The sequence below is a fragment of the Dreissena polymorpha genome, chromosome 3, assembly GCF_020536995.1.
Source record: "Dreissena polymorpha isolate Duluth1 chromosome 3, UMN_Dpol_1.0, whole genome shotgun sequence".
Classification (NCBI taxonomy): domain Eukaryota; kingdom Metazoa; phylum Mollusca; class Bivalvia; order Myida; family Dreissenidae; genus Dreissena; species Dreissena polymorpha.
Window position 1 is genome coordinate 114,489,675 of NC_068357.1, and position 23,707 is coordinate 114,513,381.

Sequence of the window (23,707 nt, forward strand, 5' to 3'; positions counted from 1 at the left end):
GTTACCCTTCTGAATGTCTCAAAATCATGTTCGAACGAAACGTTCCCATACGTTTTCATTTGGTCTGTTTGATAAAAGATTATAATTGGGAACGTATTTATTTTCTTATCACATACAAATTAATAAAACCTTCTGATAGTATGTTGCACACAACAAGGTATGCTATATTCGAAACATTGTGTATTTATATAGCAACGAATGTGCGAATTATCGGAATTATCATGAGGATCACATTTCTGAAGATGCACATAAAATATTAATGCAATATCGCCAGCTGCAAGACAGTATGGATAATTAGTAGACTAAATCTAGAATATCATCTTGAGTAATGTATTCTTATTTAATATATTTTACTAAGCATCCTACCGAAAAAGCGGTTTGATATTTCTTCTCGGCGCCTTCGCCTTTTACGTTATGGTATACTTCTATGCTTGACGTTATTTTTATGCAAAGATTCGAATTAGAGAGTGAAACTACGCAGTTAAAAGGAACAATGGTGAAACAGTCATATTTAAACGAATTATTACATTACCGTAGCTTTTTGGATTATTTTAAATATATGCGCGCTTTGAACAGCAAATACGGTATCGTATAAATATAAAATATATGCGCGCTTAGAAGAGCATGTACGTTCTACCGATTTCTGTCAAGCTCCCTGTTGCGCAGCGGTAGTAGCGGGTTTCTGAGCAGGCAACAAGCGGATGGTTTCCCCATTGATATTCAAGGCAATGCAAAACACAACGTGTTTGTATAGGCATTATGATTCATATATAAGCTCTCTGTCTCATTTTATCCGATTCTCTAATACTTCAGTGCCTATGTGTGTAGGAGGATGTTGGAATGGTAGAAAGGACAATACATACTTGCTCTGGAACCTGATAGTAATACGTCAGTGAGGTAATACGTCAGTGAGGTACGGAACTTGTTTTGTTCTTGTATATATTTTTACATAATGTCATTGATTTTGTATTGACTGTTGAGGATTGAGTCGAGAGTATTCGTAGAATTAAGGTTACGCTGCTGTACTACCATATCTGCGTAAATTGTGTAAACTCTAATTGTTTATAATACCGTATTGAGTTCATTTCCTATGTATAGTGTACCGTGTTGAGCACATATCTGACATGTCGAACACCGTTGATACATGTACATGCATGTTTACATAAGTCAAATGAAGCTTTCTTATCGCAAAAAATATAGTAGGCACTAGTACTGCGATACATATCGTGTAGATCTTGTGCCAGCAAACTAGCTCTCTCGATATATATTTATACATGATATGCTTCCATATACGATGCGTAGTCTTTTCGGAGACTAGCATGTTGTTTCTGAAAGTTTAATTGATTTATTATATATTTAATAAGTTTGAATAAAATGATACACGTGTGAAACTCATTTAACAAACATTAAAATACTTAAGTCTCAGGATTGCAATAAAGCTGACAATCTTCTTAAGCTATATAATCTTGAACTGCATCATGGGCGTCTCCGCGTGTTCGTCTGGTAACATTTTCCAGTCTGGGTCGCCGTTAAAATCGATGCATGACGCTTGATAATCGATCGTCATCACAGTGCTATGGCATTATTGCTCGTCGTGTTTATTCTGCTATTGTAATATCATTGAATTCGTAAAAAGGCAGCTGTGCAATAGATCTGTACGACGCGATAAGAGGATGCCATCTATTTGTTTTCAGCGTAGTTAAATGTGTAAACAAGAGTTTCCTTAATTACCAAAGACTGCATTGATTTTGAAAAATGATAAGTCATTTTTCAATTATTTCCGAAATAGTCAGTATGTAGTCCTTTTCAATTAACGTTCTTTTAAAGCGAATTACTTATTCGCCAATAGCTCAATTATTAACTTTTACAATACAAAAAGCAGGCGTATTTACATTAGGTAACACTCATATTATTAATGAAGTTTCTATTATGTAACAAGTATAAATTCACCGTTTATTTGCATTTTTGTAAAATACTCTTATGTCTCAATATGATTTAGAAAAACTTTACAAATCGGCTTACAGATAAATGTATTTGCATAAACCGGTAAAGAATTAAAACGTTGCACAAAATATATGAACACAAAATAAAAAAAATGTTTTTTTATTCGGACGATAGACGGACATATTTTTTTCTTGGAAAACGGCATCAAATAAGCGACCGGGGCAACCAATATCTTTACTGCAAGCAGGCATGAGTCACATATGGGGCTTACATAAACACGCATTCTACAAGATATACGACTTTACGCATCATTTGTGACATGGTTGCAAGTTTAAAACTGATGATACGTTGATGCAATTTCAGGATCTGATTGCATAGCACTTTGAATCCAGATTTAGAATGAAGATTAAGCACGTTTAACTGTTACTTTTTATGTTAACAGAAAGACGTCTGGTTAAAGCCTCTTCAAACATAACCAATTTGTCGAATATGCACAATGAGCAAAAACATCATACATCACTTTAAATATAGACGTAGTTTGTAATTAATTCAATGCAAATATGTAAATGGATTTATTATTAAAAAAACGGTTGTTACAGGAAAATACACTTTCCAGGTTTACATTAAGTTGAAAGTACTAAAATATAATAGCGATTTTAAAGATATATATGCGTTAAAACTGTGTTATTATTATAATTACATTATGATGCTAGGTCAAAACATATGGCAAATTATTGATAAACATCTGGATGTTATTGCTTGTTCCATTATATACGATCTTTGTGCCAACATTTTAACACGTTATCCCGAAGAGTTTTAAGTTGCCAAGTATTCTTTAAACGTAAAAAACATGCATGCAGAAATCTATTTGTTCTCTATAGATAAATATTCAGACAAAGTGTGTCCATCACTTCAGAAACAGAGATTTTTTGTTTGATCGACCGTTGTGATTTTTTGTATGGGAACATTTATAACATAATACTTTTGGAAAAGGTTCAATCATCCAATATATCGGTTTAATGAATAGACCATCTGTATAAATACGACATACAAAAGTCCTGGTGATAATTCATACTCGTATATAACGAGCATTCGCATGACCACCGTTCATAAATAGAACTTTTTTTTACATACATTCAGTAACATGTAGTGCGACTAGATACTGCGTTTATAAATCATTTACAATACTGAACTATATGGACGATTCACTGAACTACTAATAATAACAATACTATTATGAAAGCCTGACTTCGATTCTGTTTCCACCTTCGGAGAAGCTCTGTGAAGTGTGTTAGTTATTTTGGATGCATACATAATTCCAAAAATTCAAAACATAATGTTATTATCGCCCTTCTTATTTTATGAATAATGATGTAAATATTTAGTCGTTAACGATTAGTCACGCCTCTAACTTATCTCGGAATTTTGAGCAGGCAGGAAAACAAAAACACAACTTGCACAAAAAACGACGCATTACAAAGACGTTTACATTTCCATGTAACTGATAATACTGACAGAGCCATATTCAAATCAACCGCATGCTTTATTTCCGTTCTGAGTCAGACAAGTTCGTACATTTATCATGATGTCAGGTTACACCGACATTTCCCATGTATTAAAAATAATTATTAACCGCAGGTTGATAACGAGAACGTTCTCGCGAATCTTGAGAATGGAATATTTGTGATACACCAAATTTGAAAGATGTGGCCTTTAATTGTAAAATATATACCATGCAATATGCATATATACATTGGAAATACGTTTTTATGTGTTCCCTTTTCGAAAAAACAGGCCTCCTGCAAACTGTTCTTGCTAATTTGCAGCAAAGTTGCAGCAAAGTTTCCGCAAACATGCTTTCTTGCAAACTTTTACCATGCAAATGAGCTTTGCGGCAACTTTGCCGCAAACTTTATTTGCATATCGGTTTGCAACAACTTTGCCGCAAACTTAATTTACATGGTAAAAGTTTGCTGCAAATTTGCCGCAAAGTTCTTGCCATGTTCCTGCAAACTTCATTTGCATGTGGGAGTTTGCGGTAACATTGCCGAAAAGTTCTTGCAAAATTGCCGTAAAGTTCTTGCAAAGTTGTCATATGGTGAATGTTCTGTAAATGAAATTGCAAGCAAACAAATATATAGCTTTATTTTGTAAATGTTAGAACTATCATATGAATGCTTCACCAAACATAAAACTAAAACATAAAAGTTTTATGTTTGATTGACTTTTGAATAATTTACAAACTACATATATTATATTAAGTTTTTGCTTTACACCTTTTAAGCGATAGCAATAGCTTTCTTATATATGTAAGTGAAAAAAAGGCTTAACATTTCGTGGCAGAGTAGTTATTCATAAACAAATCTAAGTATTGGTTACATTGCCATTTCATCAAATTGGTCACTGAAAATACGAATAGTGTAACCTCGAGTACAAATGTAAACAAAAAGCACAGGACGAAAATATGAAATAAAAAGTGTTTTTCTTAGATAGTGTCAAGGATTTTTGGGATAGAAATCATGTAAGTCAACCGATTTCAATTGCACGAACATTTTTAAATCATAAATATCTGACTTTGATGAGATTTATGAAAAAATCTTTTTTGAATGGTCAACGTGCTTAAAATTCAAATGTATACTGCCCAAAATAACTAAGTCTATCAAGGCATGGCTTCTATACCACCACAAGAAGCAGAAAAACTGTCACCTAAAACTAAGTCGAGTGAAAATAACCCAAATAATACTAGTGTCAAGTCAAATGTCAATATAAATATAAATAAGTCATCAAACATTAAAGATCAAGAAGCTGCTAAACGAAAGCGTAGCGAAGCGTCTAGCACAAGTGAGTTAGAAACAAGTGCCACTGAAGTTAAAAAGACAGCCGCACAAAAACAGAAAAAGAAGAAGAAGAAGGAGATAGACAGTACGTGTATAAACGAAACGAACATGGAAGAAACTGAAAAGAAAGGACTAACGAAAGATATAGAAGATCTAATAAAACAAACACGACAGATTAACTCAAAGCTTGAACGCCTAGATGGGTGTATGAACAGAGTCAACAATAAACTGGAAACTGTAATGATGAAAGGTGACACGTCCATCAGAGAAACTCTGAAGGACCTAATAACAGAAATGAAAGATGATCTTCTTAAGTCCGTAATCAACCGAATCGAACATCTAGAAGGAAAAATGTTCGATAGGGAACAGGAATACGACAAGTTGAAAGAATCGATAAAGTCGATTGATAAAACAGTTCTTGAAAAGAATCTAGAAAAAGAAAATATAGAAGAATCCATCCGTAAACAGGGAGAGAACATAAAGAAATTAGCAAATGATACAGAACAGTATAGTAGGAGAAACAATATAAAAATCCGAGGGCTTCCTGATACAGATTCAAGAGAAACAGCTCTTGATTCAGCAAAGAAGGTTGTGAAGTACTTGAAAGAAAAAGAAATCGCTAGCCTGAGTCTTTCGGACATCGATATAGCTCATCGTCTGCCCAATACAGACAACAAGAACAGAGACATCATAGTGCGTTTCGTATCTCGGTTGGTGAGAGATGAAGTTATAAGCCAGAGACGGAAACTTAAAAATACTGGTGTTTTTATCAATGAAGACTTAACGCGCCTCAATCTTCACGTCTTGATGTGTATCAAGAAGAAAATGAGCGACGAAGTTAAAGATGCCTGGACGGTCAACGGCACAATTCGATACAAAGACAAGGCCGAAAAGATTATAGTAGTTCGGTTTGAAGACTACCAAGAGTGGATCGATCTACCGTGGCCTTAAAACGCTGGACCTCATACATATTAATACAAGTATACACATGTGTAAATAATAAATTATTAAATAAATAAATACATGTATAAATAAATAAGTAAATTACTTTGTAAATAAATACAAAATGGTGTTGTTAAGTCACACGTGCTTACATTTACTACAAAGATTAATGTGTAAATAATAAATTAGTAAATAAATAAATACATGTATAAATAAATAAGTAAATTACTTTGTAAATAAATACAAAATGGTGTTGTTAAGTCACACGTGCTTACATTTACTACAAAGATTAATGCTGTACTATATTATATGCCTGTATCTACAGTTCTTCATTATATTGACCACTTTTCTTTTTTAAACACTATACAAGCCCGTAATGATAGTAATTCATTGAATTTGTAATCTAACAATCGTCTAACGGTTATGCAAACAAAAGCGTTATATTGTAAATCGGACAATCTATTGAATAAAATCAACGATGCATGACATGCTTTCGAGGTCGATGCGATGTGATATCGCTTTTGTTCTCGCTTCGTTTTGTTTGTTTCAATATGCATATTTTTTTTTCCACAACATTCTAAAACATCAAGTTATTACTTGTCCGATATAATTACTTAATGTGTTACCTGTAAACTATAATTCATGCGAGGAACACTCATTGTTTTTTTTTCCGGATTATTAAAGAAGATAAACGAAAGAGAGCACTGACCTTGAACATAGCATCATAATGGTAGTTATTGTGTTATTAACATAAATAAATAGTGTGGGTATGTGAGTGCGTGTGTGTGGCATGGATGGATGGCTCCGTATTTTTTTGTTTTCAATTCAACAAAAATGTGTATACATTTTTATAATATGAATGTATTTATTTTTTATTTTATTTGTTAAGTTTGTAATACATTCATATGCCATGTAAGGAAGAAATACGTGTCCTGTTTGTGCTACAGTAAGATGTTTTTTTTCATACATGTACATGTTTGTTGCTATAAAATACATGCTCTAGTATATAGATTTCGAAATATGTTAGTTGCTCATAGCAAAAGTGAACCCGAGTATTTATGTTAGCATAGGAACATGATGAGTAATTGAGATAGATACATTTCGCAAATAAACATAATTGAATTATATAAAATAGTTTATAAGAATAAATGCCTAAAATAATCTTAGGTAATTTCGCTTTCGCAAATTTAAGATTACTTTGCATTATTGAAATGTAAAACTACAAGTCACAGACCCCACCTTTTTCTTATCTCCGTGTAAGATTATAGTATGAGGGTTATGTGATATCGGCAAACTGGTTGTTCATAAAATAACAGCATCGATATTACATATAGCTTTTTTTGGTTTTTAAAGATCCAACACAAATAGTTTGTATTATATCCTTTACAATATACCTGTTGTAGGCATGCATGTATATGTATATGTATGTATATATTTGTTTTTTGTCTATATATCTTCTGTTATTGTAGTAATTGACCTGTTGTTGTTTTTTCAATGTAACTGACATTCAATATAAATCCATTAATTTGTTTAAGAAACATTATACAAGATCATTTTACAGTGATGAACTTTTTTGTTTGTTGAATAGCGCGCGGTTTTTTTTTAAGCGTGCTTAACATAGTTTTTAATGGATACTTGTCCTCACTTTCTTTTCAACTTATGTAAAAACATGCTTTTTGTTAAATGTTATATACATAATAAGGCTTATATGAAATTTTAGTTTTACGCTTAACCGCTTGTGCGATAATATCTCAAATAACCTTGACACTTATTTTTTTTTTCTACATACAAAATGCAACACCTAACTATTTTATTTGTTTCAAAAATGCAGACTGGCCTTCATATTGTTTCATTTATACTTTTGAAGAAAGCATATTTAAATTTCAAAATTGGGATAGTGTACCGCTGCAATAATTATAAATATATTGAAAACAGAGTCAAATCATTTAACAGGAAAACATGACAAGTCTAAATATATGCACCTTTAATGTCAAGGGTCTTAGTTGCAAAAAAAAACGTGAACAAGTTATAACTTATATAAAATCAAAAGCCGTTGACATAGCACTGCTGCAAGAAATTCATTATGATAACAAACTAGACAATTCGACCTGGGCCAAAGATTGGTCAGGGGATACGTTTTTAAGTGGCCAAAGTACCAATAGTTTAGGAGTAGGAATTATGATTAACAAAAAAAGTGCAATACATATTATTGAACATACTGAAATAATAGTTGGAAGACTTCAGGTTTTAAAATTATTAGTCCACAATAACAAAATAGCTATTATTAACATTTACGCGCCAAATAATGACGACATAACGTTTTTCAACACACTTGAAAATACTATTGCTGACTTAGATGAATTTTCACCGATAGTTGGTGGTGACTTCAATGCCGTGCAAAATTTTATAAAAGACAAGTTGAATGGTAGAAATGATACCAATAAAAAATGTTCTGATAAAATCAATGACATCAAAGAATTACACGATTTAGTAGATATTTACAGAAATTTTAACCCAGAGGCAAAGGAATATACATGGCATTCCAACTCATACCCGCCAATATTTTGTAGACTCGATTATTTTCTGTTAGCAGCTTCACTGATAAGCAATGCAAAAAACTGTACTATTAACCATGGCTTCAAATCGGATCACTCAATTGTCATGCTCAGCATTCTTTTTGATACCCTAACAAGGGGTCCAGGTTATTTTAAACTGAATAATTCACTTCTTTTTGACATAGATTATAAAACTTTGATTAAAAATTCCATAAAAGAGGTAGTTGATTTTAACAAAGAAACGACCCCTAATATTTTATGGGAATTAATAAAGGGAAGAATCAGGGATGATAGCATAAAATACTCATCATACAAAAAGAAAATAAATATAAAAAGAGAAACAGAAATAGAGGCAAAATTACATAATATTGAAGAACAATTAAAAAATAACCCTAATGACGAAACATTACTACAAACTTATCAAACAGAAAAGAATAATTTTAATGCGATAAATGAGGAGAAAATCAAAGGGATTCTAATAAGGTCAAAAGCAGAGTGGATTGAGGGAGCCGAAAAAAATACCAAATATTTCTCAAACTTAGAATCAAAAAGATCTGAACAAAAAGTACTTAAACAGCTTAAAATTAATAATGAAATAGAAAACGATCACTCAAAAATTTTGGAAAATGTTAAACAATATTTCGCTTCACTCTATAAAAAAGACATAAATTTGGACCAAGAACACAGTGACATATTTCTTCAAGATATTGTAAAATTATCAAACGATGATAGAGAAAAATACCCCGACCATTTATCAGAATACGAATGCTCTCAAGCATTGAAAGACATGAAAAATAACAAAAGCCCAGGCTCAGATGGAATAACAACAGAATTTTATAAACTTTTTTGGACCGACATAAAGCAATACTTAATCAGTTCAATAAATTATTCTTTTGAAACAGGAACTCTAACCGAACTTCAAACACAAGGTCTTATTTCATTGTTGCCTAAAAAAGATAAAGATATTCTATCTATTGATAACTGGCGACCAATCTCTTTGTTAAATGTTGACTATAAAATTGCAAGTAAAGCTGTAGCTAATAGAATAAAACCTTTTCTTCAAAAACTAATAAACACAGATCAAACGGGATTCATAAAAGGGAGATATATTGGAGAAAACATAAGAATTCTGAATGAAGTTATTGATAAAATAAACGATGCCGAAGAAACAGGATTGATCTTTTTCTCTGATTTTCAAAAAGCCTTTGATAGTTTAGACCATACTTTTATGTATAAATGTTTAGAAGGCATGGGGTTCAGCCAATCTCTACTAAAGTGGGTGAAACTGTTCTATAGTAATGCAAAAACTAGTGTTATTAATAATGGTTATTTCTCGGAATTCTTCGACATCAAAAAGGGAGTGAGGCAGGGTTGCCCCCTTTCGCCCTATCTGTTTATCTTATGTATTGAATTATTAGCGAATTATATAAGAAATGATACAAATATAAAAGGAATTTACATAGGCAATATTGAACTCAAACAAACATTATTTGCAGATGATGCATGTTTTCTTCTTGACGGCAGTCAAAAATCATTTGAATATTTAATTATGACCCTTGACAATTTTGCAACCATATCAGGTTTAAAATTGAATAACAATAAATGCTCTGTAATGAAACTAGGTGCACTTATGAGGAGAAATGTAAAATTCTGTCCACATAAAAAATTTGATTGGGAATGTGAAAGCGCGACCACACTTGGGATAACTATATTCAACACTACTAATCTAACGGTTGAACACAATATATGTAAAAAAATTCTGGAATTTGAACACTGTTTACATAAATGGAAAAAATGGAATCTTTCACTTATAGGAAAAATCACAGTTATCAAAACTTTTGCATTGCCAAAACTAATATACCCATTTACAGTGTTAGAAGGACCAGATGAAAGTAAAATTAAAACTTTAAAAACAACTATGTTCAAATTTTTATGGAACGATAAACCAGACAGGATAAAACGTGACCAAATTATACAAGAATATAAAAATGGCGGTTTAAAAATGATTGACATAGAAAGCTTTGTGGATGGTCTCAAAGCTTCTTGGGTTAAACGATTTATACACCAACCGGAATCCAAAATAACAAAATTATACAGTACTTTTCTGGAAAGCTATGGAAATTTTTTCATTTTAAAAAATCACATTAAACCTGACGATATAGACACACTTAAAATTCGATCAGTGTTCTTAAAAAAGATACTTAAGGTCTGGAATAAGGTTAACGCTCAAAATAACATCACAACTATAGGAAAAGAAATAATTTGGAACAACTCTTTTATAAAAAACTCTCAGGGTTTATTTTTCTACAAAAGCTGGCATATTAAAGGACTCAATCATGTAGAACAAATATACGACTATAGAATAAAGCAATTTTATAGTTTTGAGCAATTAAAAAACTTGTACGAGTTAAATAACAGTGATTTTCTGAAATACTATAGTCTCATAAAAAGTGTGCCACAAGATTGGATAGAAAAGCTGAAAACTGAAAACATAATTTATCAACCACCAGAAAATTTACTTTCATCAATTACAGAGTCAACTAAAATCTGCAAATTAGTATACCAAAAATTCGTACTGACGAAGCAAATCAATCCAATCCAGGCAGTTACAAAATGGGAATTAATTTTTGATAAAGAATTTGAAACGAATAAACTGTTTACTCAACCGTTTAGACTGACCCACGATACCAAACTAAGAACTTTTCAGTATAAATATATTATGCAAATTATTCCTAACAATAGTTATTTACTGCAGTGTGGTTTGACACATTCCAATTTGTGTGATTTTTGCAGCATGTCAGTAGATTCAAATATGCATATGTTTTGGGATTGTCCTATAATTCAACAGTTTTGGAACAGTGTAAAAGTGTATATCGAACAAACTGCGAATTTGCCGAGCATTTCAAATTTTGATTATGAACATATTAGCTTTTGTAACGTTTCGGTTGGTCATTCCAAAACATCACATATTGTTAACTTTATCATATTGTTGGCAAAATTTTATATTTTTAGAAATAAGTATCAGAACACCATTCCCAATATTTATCATTTTAACACGTATCTTCATAATAGGCTTAACATTGAGGAGATAATTGCTTTCAATAAAGATCAAATAGAAACTTTTCGAGCAATTTGGAACAACTTTTTAACATAATTTTTTTTTTGCCAGAACATGCATTTGTATGCTTTGATCTATTTGTCGAACCGTATGTAATTATGAATATTGCTTGCTGCTGTCTCGTTTATAAATTTCGACAGATATGTTTATCGCATGTTTTTTTTTGCTATTTTTTTTTTTATTGCTATGTCAAAATGTGTGCAATTGTATCGTCATTTGGTGAATAAATATACTTATACAAAAAAAAAAAAAAAAAAAAAAAAAAAAAAAAAAAAAAAAAAAAAAATTGGTCACTGATTAAGCAATTGATTGTTACAACTATGTTGGTTTTGTAAGATAGAGATACCTTTGACTGATTTAATTAATATGTCTTTTATGTGACCTACTGCATTATTTATTTTAAATGTAAATCACCCACTAAAACAGGTATTTGAAACTGTTAAACAATATCATTAAATTAAACTAAACATTATACGAAAAACAATACAAACCTGTTTAATAGTTCAAAGCATTTCCAAAAGGGCAACTTCATAACTCACTGAATTCCTCCTTTAGACTTGTTGACACACACAATGTTGATTTCAACATTCTACTTAATTGTTTAAGAATGTTCATCAAAGTCAGTATTTTAGGATATTGTTAAAACTTTAATTTTAAAAAGTCCAAACATTGCTTTCAAACTACATTTCAAATCAGTAACATGTCCTGCGTGGATCTATGCATGTTTACACTTTCAAATTTGGCTCACAATCGGCTATGAACCAATCAGAAGAGATCCCTTACAGAAACAGAATGTTTGCTGCAATTTTGCCGCAACTTTGCCGCAACTTTGCGGCAAACTTGTTTGTTTGCGGGAAGGTTTGCAAGAACAAAAAGTGCAGCTATTGTCTTCAATCTGCCATCTGAGTCAGCGTGAATTGTTAAGATTCTTGGCTAAAGAGGAAACTTATAAATCTGGGATAACGATAGAAAATTGTAGTATTATATACTAGTATATTATTTACTGTTACAAGTTGAAATATACAGTGGCACGTGTGAGGTCAAAATTTAGATACATTTAAGTTTTTCTTTAAGGCAATTTTTTATTAAAAACTATTCTAGATATCCATTTCAAACTTGAACCCAGGACATCTTTCCACTCCATAGTGGCAAGGCAGGTAACCCTGTGACCTGTATTCATAAAGTTATCTACCCTTGTTTTGACTTAATACATAACTATAATGGCCATTTTCAACGTAGATGGATTATCAAAAACTATCAAATCTTTCAACTAGTAACTTAATGCACATTATAATTCGATTACCTATATACTTCTATTGACTTGAGGCGACACCTCTTTCAATAATTTGTGAGAGTTATTCCCCTTTTTAAATAAAAAAATAGTATTCGGCAAGCACCTGAAGAATAACTCCAAAATAAGGAAGGGATTCTACTGAATACATTTTTGTAAATACATTTTCATACCAATGGAAATTAAAAAGATTTCACTTTTAAATAAACATACTTAACCTTACAATTAATGTTTTTATATTATTTCCCTATTTAACTTAACGTACTATTCAAAGAATAAGGAGAGCTATCATACTAATAACCAGAGCTTCTGCATTCTTGTCTTAATGCTACTTTGAAATATTATTTAGTCCATTGACATATTTTATTGTTTGTAATGTTACGCAGTTGTTTACAATCATGACCTCACGTTTAAATCAGTCAAGAGTAGGCAACTCTCTGATGCATTTAGTTGAAAGTATGCCCATTTTGACTAAGAAAACTACTTCATGTATTACTATAGTAAGCCAATGTTAAGAGTGTTTACAACAGTAATATTGATAGGATCAAACTCAGTTCATATTCTTATATTTACATGTAGGGCATTAACATTTTGTCATAAAATCCGGAGTTTCTGGCAAAGTTCCTGCAATGTTAATATTTTTAATAAAAGTTTCTTGCAAAGTTCCTGCAACACTAATATTTTGAAAATGTTTCTTGCTAATTTCTTGCAAACTTTGCGGCTAGTCGCAAAGTTATAGCAACTTTGCATAAACGTTGCGGTTAGCCGCAAAGGCCTGCAAAATTCATGCAAACCTTCCCGCAAACAAAATAGTTTGCCGCAAAGTTGCGGCAAAGTTGCAGCAAACATTCTGTTTCTGTAAGGGTTCTTACTTATAGCAAAAGCAAAATGTATGCGTTATACCTATATAATTAAACTGTATATTTAACCTCAATATTTGTGAGCGATGTTTTCCGATTAACATGAATGTACGCTCTGATCAGATTACCGATTGATAAGATTTTTCCAAGTACCATGACCTTCCACTAAATTAAGTCCGCTATAAAATGCTCTTTGTTTTATTGAATGTTCTTTAATATCTTTTGAATATAAAGTGTTTCATCAAGATATTCTCTCTAGTTGTCTCATTTGTAAAATGTTTATTTTAATTTTAAGGTGTTCTTTTTCTTTTTCGCAATAACAATATATTATTTTAATAACCTGCATTTTGTTTTGTTTGTTTCAATAAAATTTGATTTTGTAGGCATGTGAGTTTAATTCATATGGTAAAGATATTATTTCCGAATTATATGTTATATCATTACCGAATTATATGTTAAACATTTATAAGTACCGAATATTTTAATGTATGGTCATTTGGATTTAAATGATAGCTGCATTAATCACTAGGGATACGAATTATATTGTGTCTCTCTGTTTATTGTGTAAAATACAATATCTCAACTTTCCGTTCAAATGGCATTCAACATACATCTAGATGAAAATAATCTACATTCCAGATTCGTGTTCGTGCCTTAACAATTAATCCAAGCATTTATATATGCATGTTATCTGACATTTAAGGATAACTAATATCAATTAACGACATATTTATTTCATACAAACGTATATGAATATGGCTTCAAGCCTTAATGAAACTCATTAAAAAGTTGTACTTAAATATACATTTATTAAACATAATGGGTAATATCTGCAACCGCTGTTGATTTTGAAATCGAGATAGTTATTTTTTTCAAAAAATATTATCGTATAGCGGATGCATCCAACAAAACAATTTAGCATAACACAAATTAACAATAAGCGAATTTTATGGTTTATCTTTGAGATATAAATGTAAGACTTTATTGTTACCTTGCGCATTATTAACGGCCTTCAGGATTTGACAGTATCAAACAAAACAATCTTCTCCGAAATGGCATTTATGTTTCCTTAATGATTTTTGGAATGTCCGGGGTACAAACCAGTGAAACCACTTCAAACACGTGGTGCAAAGATGTATGAGAAACTGAAGTAGGAGAAAAAAATGATTGTTGTAAAAAACTCCACTAGGATTAACGGCAAGAGACAAATTTGCTATACAATATGGGGCATAACAAATTTAACTGTCAAAACTTATTGATAACAATCTAAAGAATATACAACTTGGAGACTCAGATGAAAAAGTACACTAGGATATGTCCGTCTTTTTCATTTCAAACAAGGTTTCCAATTGCAAAACATACCAAATTGCTTCCCTCGTATGACATTGAAACGTAGCTTTGCTGCTCTGGCAATATTTTATTGGCCAGTTTTGTTAACTGAAATGCAAAATTCTACTAACAAACAGACGTATAGTACTCATTTAACATCTTGCGAAAATTTGTAACGAACTTCATTTCATAATCAAGAGAATGAATACCACTATAAGGTACAGAAAACCAATAAAGTAAATTATGTTTTTGAAGCGTCATATCCGCAAATCTGTAAACAAAATCACCGATTTATATAATCTTATTTTCAGGGATATTAATGAACAAATGAAAAACAACGCCACGAATGAACCAAAACTCACTTATTTAAGTTTTCGCTAAATATCTTTGAATGGATCCTGAACTGGTTTAACTACGCAGTGCAGTACATGTTGTTGCAATTAAAACTAACAAATATATCTTCATTGATATTACATATAAGTAAAATGAATGACGTCTTCACAATAGCTGAAAATATTGTTTTATCCTCAAAAATGTATAACGTTCAAGTATGTTTAGTATAATACATTTTATAACATATGATGCATTAAAAGGTAGTTATGCCGCGTTCTGTTTACCAAAAAGTCTCGAAGATGATAAAAGAAAACAAACAAACATTCGCGTTCTTAGCAGCGCAAAAAATCATTATTTCGTCTATTGTGTAAGAGTCATTCATGCATGTTAGCAACTGCTCTTACAACATTCCAAGCGAATGTAGATTTCACTAACAATAAGCTAGCATTCCGGATTCTACATGCTTCCATCCGCGATTAAACCTTAATTATCCACATTTCCAAATTTAAGTTAATGCTATCAATTACTGACGTATCAATTGTTTAAACGTTTGTAAATATTGGATAACGTCTGAACACCGAATTAACAGTCCCTCTTGTCATTGTGTTAAAACGATATTATTATTGTTATTACGGAAAGTTCGAATGGAATTCCACATACATCTTGATGAAAATATTTTACATTCCACACACGTGTTTAGTGCCTAAACAAATAATCAAAGCATTTGCATGTTCTCTGACATTTAATGATTACTGATATCAATTAACGCACATTTATTTCATACACGCGTATTTGAATATGACTTCATAACTTAATGAGACAAATAAAAAAGTAACTTAAATATATATGAATTGAAAGTACTTGGTAATATCTTCACATGTTCTTAGTTTTGAAATAGAATTGTTGTTATTATTATTATTATACATTTATTATAACGGCTGCATCTAGCGATACAGTCCAGCATAACACACATTACCATTTAGGGAACATCATGTTTTACCTTTGCGAATTGCATTTAAGAATTTATCGTAAATTTATTCACACTAAACGGCATTCCGTGACAGTATCAAACAATCTTCACCGAAATGACATTTAGGTTTCCTGTATCATTTTGGAATGCAATTTGTGTCTGGGGTACAAACCCATGAAACCACTTTGAACAAGTGGCGCATACATATAGGATAAACTGTGGTAGCAGAAAAGATAATGTTTGTTGTAAAACTCCGCTAAAGTCAAAGGAAAGAGACCAATTGCGTATACAATACGGGGCGAAACAATGAAATTGTCAGAACTCGTTGAGAACACTCCACAGAATATAGAACTTGAAGTCTCGGGGGAAACAAAGTAAATACAGATAAGTCCATCTTTTTCATTTCAAACAAGATGTCCAATTGCATAACATACCAAATAACTTCTCTCGTATGACGTTGAAACGCGGCTTCACTGCTCTTGCAATATTTAATTAGTCAGGTTCATTATCAAGAGAATGAATACCTCTATATGGTGCAGAAAACCAAGCAATAGGCGTTATCGGAATAAAGACACAATTTATGTAATGTCTTTATGGAACATATACAACATTAAGAAAGAACAAATAAAATATTTTGTACATCAATTTGTTTCTGAACTTAATGATCATTTTACGAATTGTTTACAAATACATATGATAGTTTAAACGATTGAAATTGAAATACTTACATCATTTTTATTGCGTAATATCCCAACTGGACAGATGTGTCAGGGCTTCAAATTGTTCTTCTTCAATTGAAACTCAGAAAAACATATAACATAAGCAAAACATATAACGTAAGCAAGTCTCGGGAATGTCGTAATTTCGTCGGTCAATGATCCACGACCAGAATTTGAGCAGTTATGTATTTCAGAACAATATAATTGTAATTAATTAACTACATGTGGTAAAAATTCCAAGGTTTGTTTGTATTTTTACATATCTCCTTCCTTTATGAAATACATTTAATATCTTCAGCAATATTTTATTTCAAATAGACAATCATAGAAAAAAAATAAACAACTCTACACATAGCTGAGCTCGGATTTAGCAATTACAAATATACTGTTTTTAAGAGTGATGAAAGCTTTTTAGATCTTCGTGTAATCACACTGCTGTGATCTTTCTGGGGTGTGTATTTAGTACATTTTCAAAATAATTGAATAAAAGAAATGATACACTTTGAAATGATTGTTTTATCATTTGTATAAAACGTCTCCCCCACAGTATAAGGTGAAGCGGGTGTGTAAAAAAGGGCAAAAAGGTCGTGATACAAATCGTTTGTTTGAAAACATATTCACAAAACCCCCAAAGGAAATATTCACTTAAATGAACACTTCTACTAACCTTTTCTTTGGACAGTTCAAGTGTTGTTTGCTTTTTTACAAATCGATACAAAATAATCGCTTAATATAATCATACTTTTCTAGAATATAAAATCCAGTAAACAACCACGTAAATGAACCAATAACGCATGCGTTGACGTTTTCCTTAAAAATCTGTGTATGGATACAAACCTTGTTGTATTACACAGTCTAGTGCATGTTGTTGCAATGAAAACTCACATTTCTCTATTTTTAAAAAGTATATTACCGAAAAAGAACGACGTCATAATAATAGCTGAAAATGAATCAGCAATTTAATTGTTATCAGATGTTATCAGTATTACACATATATACAGCTCAAGTATAAGTAGTATGTAACATGTTATAGCATATGGTATACAAAATATGAGTTATTGCGCGTTCTGCTAACCTCAACGTCGGAGAGATGTTTACAGAAACGAAAACACATTCATCTTGTATACAACGCAAAAAAACAACCCTTCCTTCTATTGTGTAAGAGACATTTTCATGCATTGTTCCAACCGTTCCAGCATTATTTCGAGCGAATCTAGATTGCTTTTACCGAAAGCTAACATTCAAGAGTCTACATGCAAGTATGGCGACAGAGCCTCAATTTTCCAAATTTCAATGTCTCATTTAATATCAAGTAATGGCTAATTAATTGCTTAAACGCTGTAAATATTGGATAACGTCTTAACGTGTATACAGTTTGAAGGACGGACTTTCTACGCAGCCATATAAATGATGAGTTTTGTGTGATGCATGTGATACTGAGTTAACAATTTAAAACTACATACCGGTTTTCAACGTTTTGGTTCTATCAATTAATTAGTAATATAAATGGATGCGTAGTCTATAACGTAAACATATACATTTTCGTACAATAATATATGTAATGCATAACAGCTTTTCTACCTTTTGCCTTTCTTTTTTATGTTGTATACAAATTCAAACGGATTGGATAAAAGATTGAATATAATCGAATCCAAATTCTAAGAATCAATACGGTGTGGTTAGTATACTTCAATAATAAATACCTTATCCTCATCATCATTGGCCAGCATTACGTTTTAATTGTTTTCATCAGAGTTCAACATATTTCGGTAAAACCACGTATAAGCAAGTTCACGAACTAATACGCCTTTGTTCTATAATGCTAACATCTACATCAAAGTGATCGTTCTAACAGATGGTTGGTAACCCTCATGCCAAGCATGAATACTACATGTTTGTTGATCGCTTTGTTAACTAGATATCTATCTGAATCAAACGAAGATACACAATCGTCAAACGAAAATCGCAGGTAGCTGATGAATCTTTTAATCTTGATCGTAATAAAGTGGTCGATTAGGTTCCAAAGTACATGAATATAATTTTGTTATTATCGAGGTAACTTAAAAGGTAGCTACTACGACAGTTCTAACCGCTTAGAAGGTAACCAATACGAGGAATTTTAGAAACCACATGCCTTACAAACACTGTTCAGACCATATAATGAATAATAAGGTCGACAAACGTGCTAATTTCATTACAAGTTTTGTGGTGAGTACTGCACAATGTGCAATGTAAGAGCCAAGTTACACATGATAATGTAATGCAGATGAATTAAGCTTTTGACAAAAATGATTGCATCAGTGTGGCCGTAACATTTCGGTCTCCATTAACAACGTCCCAAAATCTTCCTTTAAAACGAAACGTTTGAATACATTTGTAAGATGTTGTGTTTTATAAAACAATTACAAATGAGATCCTATTTATTTGTTATTTAACGAAATATACATAAATCAAAACATCTGATAAAATATTGGCACTCATCAAGATATGCTATAATCGATTTATTATTTCGTAAATAATTTTCTTCATTGTTAAACATGGTCATTTAAATAAAAAATATAACAAATATTGTGTGCGCTATTGCACCATTTTTAGAGTTTTTTATAGAGCAAAAACGTTTTTTTTTATAAATATAAAATACGTTTCACCGATGGCTGTCAAGCCCCCTGTAGCGCTGAGTTGGTAGCGGGTTCATGAGCAGGCAACCAGCCAATGATATCCTAATTGCTTGTCCAGGCAATGCAAAGCTTAACTCCTTTGCATATGCGTTATGATTCTTATAGAATCTCTCTCACTCATGCGATTTTTTAATATTACAGTGCTAACTGAGTGTGTAGTAGTATGTTGGAATTGTAGAAAGTACACTAACTGCTCTGGAACCTTATAATGATACTTCAGTGAGGTACGGTTCTTATTTTGTTATTGTACATAACGCTACATAATATCATTTCTTTTGTAATAAGTCAGTGTTGAACATTGTTTTGAGAGAATTCGTAGAAATGGTATGAAGTTGCTTTACTACCATATCTGTTATAAATTGTGTATACTGTTATCGGTGAGTGTATCGTATTGAATACATTTTCTATGCTAAGTATACTGTATTGATCACATATCTGAATTTGTGAAACACATTTATACAAGGACATTCATGTTCAAACAAATCAAAGGACGAAATATATCCAAACGCTATATCATATGCATTATGGCTTCGATACATATTATGTATCAGCAATTGACTCTCGCTACATATTTATAAATGACCAACTACGATTTCACTAGTTTGAGTATATATGTACTCATATTGTATACTCTCCTATACGATGCATAGGGTGTAGGGACTTGCATTTTGTTCTTGAATGTTAAAATAATACATTTTAGGTTAAACATACTTGAATAAGATTCAACACGTTTGTAATTGTAATTTATTGCATATTTCAGATAATTAAATCTCGTAGTTGCAATAAAACTGTCAATGGACTGTGGTAATAGAATCTTACATTAATATTACCACATCATGCGGGTCAATGCATGTCTCCACGTGTCTGTCAGCTGGTACCATTTTCCAGTCTTGGTCGTCGACAAAATCAATGCATGCTGCTTGACGGTCGATCGCCATCATAATTCTATGGCTTTATTGCTACTGCTTTCTTTCTATTAACGTTATCACATTCGTAACAAGGCAACAGGGCTATAAATACGATGCGAATAGGTGATGTCATCAATTCTTGTTTCAGTTTAGTTAAACGCAAGCACAAGAGTTTTCAAGAACCACAAAGCATTTATTTATTCTGAATTTTATTTTAATAAAACAGCATTCAGTCTGTAGCTCTATGCAGTTAAACATGAAGCAAAACTTGTTCGTGTTTTAGTGTCGTCCCAGATTAGCCTGTGCAGTCCGCATAGGCGAATCTGGGATGACACTTTACGCTCACGCATTAAGCCCAGTTTTCTCAGAAAAAGGCTAAAATGATGTTACTGGTTTTGCTATTATGTTGCATGTTGTTGCTATAAAGATGAAATTTAACTTCACCATTTATTTACATGTTTGTGTTTCGTATGTTCCAATATAAGCCTTTGGCATACACTTAATTTATAAAGGATCTTACAAAGTAAGTAAAAAAATCTAACTTCATAGTAAAAGATATTTATATATACTCGTATAAATGTATTAAAAAGGTTAAACTGTTCGATAGATTTAGTTGATTTGGCATTTAACAAATCGTATTTTCATTCAAGTAAGTGCTGATATTGTTCTTTCCGTTCCCAAAGGCATCAAATAACACAAATGTTTGACATCATACTTGCATGAGTCACATATGGGTCATAACATTTTAAAAGATATACGACTAACCGCATTATTTACGACATGGTAGCATGTTCAAAATCAAGGATAACTCGGGTGCAATAGGAGGATTTGATTTCAATGCAATCTGTATTTTTTGGAAAATCCAAATTGAGCACTTACTATTTTTACTTTTATGTTTTAACTAAAGACGTCAATTTTAAGCCTCTTCATAACAACAAAATACGTAGATGCATTATGAGCAACAGCGGGCAGTACGTAGATGCATTATGAGCAACAGCGGGCAGTACGTAGATGCATTATGAGCAACAGCGGGCAGTACGTAGATGCATTATGAGCAACAGCGGGCAGCATATATTAACTGAAATATAGATGTTGCCCGTAATAAATGCAAATGTTAATTAAATGAAATGTTTGTATTCGTAACAAAACAACAACAACAAACAACAGAGGTATCCTTAAGATCCGCTCCAGTTTTACATATACAACTTTAGTGGATTTGTAACAAATATATGCATTTGAATAATAATTTTGTTATTGTCAAAATATGATGCTAAGTCAAAACATATGCAGCATTATTGATAAACCTCTGGATAAAACGATGTCATATGTATTCCCTTTACTTACGAATTTCTTGCCAACAGCTGAGGACGTCAGCTTTTATAACTAAAGTTTTAAGGCGCCAAGGAGTCAGAAGTGCCGGTATTCTTAAAACACTAACACAACATATCTGGAGAAATACTTATACTATCTTTTGCCACAATCCATTTGAGCTGCGCTCTGTGAAAAGGGGGTTTAATGCAAGTGCGTATAGCGTCTGCACTGGCTGATCAGGGACGACACTTTCTGCTTTTATTGCATTTTTTATTTTAAGGAAGTCTTCTTCACGATAATCCAGTTTAGGTGTAAATTGTCTTCTCTGATTGGCCTGTGCGGCAATGTTCAGTAATACAATATATTGGTATAATTTAAACATAAAGTTACAGCTATGCAAAAGACACGTTTTGGAGAGAATGCAAACGTTTTAGAAGCTTTCGTATGTAGAGTTTGTAGACCATTCATAAATGTTGATATATAGTGTTTTTTTATACATTCACAAATATCACATTGGAATAGAAACTGCGTTGTATCAATCAATAACATTAATGAACTATGTGAACGAATCACTGCATTAATATTATGTCACCGTTTTTATTGATGTAGCGTTGTATATAGTCAAATGACTTAAAAACAACACATATTTGATGATAAATATTTAATAGCATTCGAATGAATGCTACGCACTACATCTACTTACGATAATGATACTTTAAGAATTGCATGCACGAGACTGGATGTTCGGGTTGTCTGCATCAAATTTATGACCATCTATTGGGCATGTTAATTGGCTATAGTCTGTATCTATGTATTGAAGCACGGAATAATCATGACTTTGTTTCTTTGTTAAATTCCCTTCAGAAAAGCTATGTTAAGTGTGTGAGTTATTATTAATGCCTTGATAATTTCGTTATAATGGCCTTTCTTATCTCATTAATAAGATTGTCCTTTGGTAGATTTCAAAAACAAGCGCCGCTCTTATGTTTTCTCGGCTTTTGTGGAAAACAAGACAACCAGCACAAAATACGACGGATCACAAAGACCATCAAGCTGATAAAACTGACTTTGGGCCATACTCATTTCAACCGCACGCTTTATTTACGTTTTGAGTCAGACAAGTTCGTACATTAATCATGTCAGGTTACACCGACATTTCCTATGTATTTCAATAATTTACACCCAGACGTCGAAAATAATCTCGCGAATATTGAGGAAGCAATATTTGGAATTTTCAAATCTCGCACGATATGGTCTTTCAGTGTAACATGATATACCCTGCAATATGCATATATGCAGTGGGCATATGTATTGATGTGTTTTAATGATTAAATAGTAACATAAATTTAAATGTCAATACAACATATACCGGTACTGAAGATTAAACATCAATATTTGGGTGGAGGTTTTTACGTGTAACGTGATTATAAGTTTATATAGGTTTACTGTTTGAGTTGTAGCTTCTGTTACCTTAAACTGATTTAAGTCATTGATAATTGCAGACACTTCGTTTAAAAAAATCCCATTTCATACTACACCTTTTTAACTTAAAAACTCATCGGTACTTGTTTTACTAAATTACTTTTTTTTAAGTTGCTGCCCTAAGAAAGATCAAAATGGCAAGGACCAATACTGTATACTGAACCAAAATACCACAAATGAATTCGATATTTGACAGAAACGAATATATTATGTCCATTTTATTAAACTTCCATACACACGGTGCCTGTTTCCGATTGTCATGTGTTCAAGCTAATTTCCTATATCAACCTTATATATGTACGTTAAGTACGTTAACCACTAGCGTCTTATTTCAAAGAGCATCTTTAAAAAGCAATTTAAAAATCTAGATCATTGTTGTATTTTTCAATAAAAAGTTCTGCAAGTCAAGTCTATGATCCAGATAATTTCA

At 31.9% G+C, this 23,707-nt stretch overlaps 1 protein-coding gene across 1 annotated transcript in view; it reads left to right on the plus strand.

Annotated features, from left to right (window-relative positions):
* The first annotated feature begins 736 nt into the window (after positions 1-736).
* LOC127871114 (amiloride-sensitive amine oxidase [copper-containing]-like) overlaps positions 737-23,707 on the plus strand; it is a 42,890-nt gene continuing 19,919 nt past the window's right edge. Inside the window, exon 1 of the mRNA XM_052413823.1 lies at positions 737-913. The gene's annotated coding sequence lies outside the window, so the exon portion shown is untranslated. The remainder of the gene's footprint in view (positions 914-23,707) is intronic.